This window comes from Rhinopithecus bieti, unplaced genomic scaffold (assembly GCF_001698545.2).
Source record: "Rhinopithecus bieti isolate Rb0 unplaced genomic scaffold, ASM169854v2 scaffold_63, whole genome shotgun sequence".
NCBI lineage: Eukaryota > Metazoa > Chordata > Mammalia > Primates > Cercopithecidae > Rhinopithecus > Rhinopithecus bieti.
In genome coordinates this window covers 48,485-52,146 of record NW_016802972.1, presented here as the reverse complement: position 1 = coordinate 52,146, position 3,662 = coordinate 48,485, and positions in this window count along the sequence as shown.

Here is a 3,662-nt window from a genome sequence, read left to right as displayed (position 1 = left end):
GGCTGGGCTACGGCGGCTGCGGAGGGACATCATTCACGAACGGGCGCCAGCCCAGGAGTCCACAGCTTAGGAAACTGACGGTTGCTCTTTCTGGCCTCTGCGCCGCTTCTGAGGCCCCGGCACCGGCCCGACCCTGTTGCACTGTAGCATTCTGCAGCTGGGCCGCAGGCGACGTGGGCCTCCACCAGTTGTGTTGGAGATGCGGTTCGTCTACAGAAGTTTTAGCTGTGTGACTTTGGGCAAGTCAGTGGCCCTCTCTGGGCCTTAGGTGCCTTTTTTGCTGTGAGGCCGGCGACTGTATTTTTAACCCTGATTTTATCCCTAGATCTACCCAACACATAGTAGGTTCTCAAAATATATTTATAAGTGAATGAATGCATCATGAGAAGAAATTGGACCAGATGAGGCCCTGTGAAACTGCTTGGGTTTTTGTTGTTGTTGTTCTCTTTTTTTTTTTTTTTCTCTCTCTCTTCTGAGTGTCCCTGTCCTGAACTAGAAATTATCCATCCTTCGGCCTTCTGCGAGACTGCAGGAACATTACTTTTGAAGGATGCTAAGGAATTCGAGGGATGAAAAAAATCAAAGGGATTGCAATGATGTCACAAAACAAGGAAACAAGACAGGAAGTTCTTGTGTGTTTTTGGGGAGGGAGAGTCCATGAAACTGGGGGGAGTCCAAAGAGGGAGTGTTTCTGTCCTTGAACTCACCTTTTCTTCTTTGCATTTCTCTTCTTCTCCTTCCCATCTAGCGCAGCATATTCATTTCAAAGCATAAATTTGCCAAAAAAAGCATCCTCTTTTTATCAGAAAATAAAATATACTGGTTTCTTAGCCTGGCATTCTTGGACCCGCACAGTTTGATCCCAACGACAACTCCTTACTTGAAACTTCAGATTCTCCCAAATCGTCACCTTCCTCATGGACTTAACCCTGGAAGGCCCTTCTACCCCACTTCGCCTTGTCTCACACTAACACAATCTCTCTCAGACTGAGAAAAACTTGGACACTTCTTTTCTTTTTTTTAAATTTCGGGTTTCAAAATACAAATGGCCTAGTCACAACATTTCTGTAACGTTGTCTTAATTCAGGTACTGGTTTGAATAGTGGACAAAAATAAAACAAGGTTTGAAGACTAAGTACTCTTTAAAAACATATTTATTTAAATAGAGATAGGGCCTCCCTATTTTCCCCAGGCTGCTGTCAAACTCCTGGCCTCAAAAGTGATCCTCGGGCTGGGCATGGTGGCTCACACCTGTAATTCCAGCACTTTGGGAGGCCGAGGCAGGTGGATCACTTGAGGTCGGGAGTTCAAGACCAGCCTGGCCAACATGGTGAAACCCCATCTCTACTAAAAATAAATACAAAAATTAGCTGGGCATGGGGTTGGTGTGCCCATAATCCCAGCTACCTGGGAGGCCGAGGCAAGAAAATTGCTTGATTTTGTCATTAAGTCCATGTTATCTTTTTTTTTACCAATGGTTTGCCAGTTTCTTCTACAAATATCTGTTGCTACCTATTATGTGCTCATTGGGATAGTGAGCAAAAACAAACATGGGTCTTGGTCTTCTGGAACTTATATTAGGGAAGGATATTGATCAAATCATACAAATAAATGCAAAGTTGGAACTATTTCAATTGCTGTAGGGGGGTACATGCTATTTAATATGAGGGCTTTTAGAAGGAGAATTGAACTAATCAATGGAATCAAGGGAAACTTCTTTTTTTTTTTTTGAGACAGAGTCTCCCTCTGTCACCCAGGCTGGAGTGCAGTGGCGCAGTCTTGGCTTACTGCAACCTCCGCCTCCCGGGTTCAAGTGATTCACTTGCCTCACCCTCCTGAGTAGCTGGGATTACAAGCCTGCACCACCACACCCAGCTAATTTTTGTATTTTTAGTAGAGACAGGGTTTTGCCATGTTGGCCAGGCTGGTCTTGAACTCCCAGCCTCAACTCATCTGCCCACCTCGCCTCCCAAAGTGCTGGAATTACAGGCATGAGCCACTATGCCCAGCCAAGGGAAACTTTTAACAAAGATTTCAGATGGGGTCTCTGTGTTGCCCAGGCCTCCCGCCTCCGTTTCCCAAAATGCTAGGATTATAGTTAAGCCACTGAGGCCAGTTGGGAAACATTTTTTTTGAGGAAGCGTATATTTAGCTGATATCTAGAGTAACAGTTAACTTGATTATGATGGGAAAATAATTTTCTGGAAAGAAGGAGCAGCCTGTCCTGAGTGGGGAGGGAGCATGGTACCTAACATCCAACAAAGGCCAGTGTGGCAGAAGTCTAGAGCACGAGGGGCCATGGGGAAAGGGCTGCTAGGGAGTTAGGGGCCAAACTGCAGGACATTGTAGGCCAAGCTCTTCTTCATCCTTAGGGTTAAGATTTATTTTTTATTCTATCTATCTATCTATCTATCTATCTATCTATCTAAGAATGAATGAGACAGGGTCTTCCTCTGTCACCCAGGCTGGAGTGCAGTGGTACAATAGCAGCTCCACCGCAGCCTCAAACTCCTGGGCTCAAGTGATCCTCTTGCCTCAGCCTCCCAAGTAGCTGGGACTACAGGCATGCACCACCATGCCTGGCTAACTTTTAAAATTTTCTGTAGAGATGGGATCTCACTGTGTTGCCCAGGCTGGTCTCGAACTCCTGGCCTCAAGCGATCCTCCTACCTTGGCCTCCTAAAGCTCTTGAGATTAAAGAATATACTGGTATATATTGGAGGGCATTGTAGAGAGGTAGTTGAATAAATTAAATTTTTTTTTAAAAGACAGGTTCTCTGTCACCCAGAGAGTGCAGTGGTGCGATCACACTACAGTCTCACTACAGCCTCAGCTTCCAGGGTTCAAGCGATCCGCCTCAGCCTCCAGAGTAGCTGGCACCACAGGTGTGTGCCACCATGGCTCGCTAATTTTTGTATTTTATTTTTGTAGAGACAGGGTTTTTCTATGCTGCCTAGGCTGGTCTCAGACTCCTGGACTCAAGTGATCCGCCCACCTCAGCTTCCGAAAGTGCTGGGCTTATAGGCATGAGCCACCGTGCTTGGCAGAAATTTAATGTTTAATTCTTATTTTCCATTTAGCTTATAACACTGTCAATACATTATCTTTTCAAAATAATTTTGAGTTTCCTGGTACAGTGAAAGATAGAAGGGCTACAAGCATTGTGTTATATTTGCAAGGTTAGCTTCTGTGAGTGGATAGGACTCTGGGGCAAACATCTTTGAATGAATTCCATCAGAGGGCCTTACTGTGAGGAAGGTTCTGTCCAGGATTGTAGCTGTGAGATCTTGGGCAAGTTACATATCTCTCTGTCTTTCAGTTTCTTCTTCTGAAAGATGAAATGGAAATGGTAAAATGGAAATAATACTAGTACCTACCACACAAAGTTGGAATGAGAATTAAGAGTCATGTCATGGCCAGGTGCAGTGGCTCATACCTGTAATCTCAGCACCTTGGGAGGCCAAGGTGGTCGGATCACAAGGTCAAGAGATCAAGACCATCTTGGCCAACATGGTGAAACCCCATCTCTACTAAAAGTACAAAAAATTAGCCGGGCGTGGTGGTGGGCGCCTGTAGTTCCAGCTACTCGGGAGGCTGAGGCAGGAGAATTGCTTGAACCTGGGAGGCGGAGGTTGCAATGAGCCGAGATTGCACCACTGCAC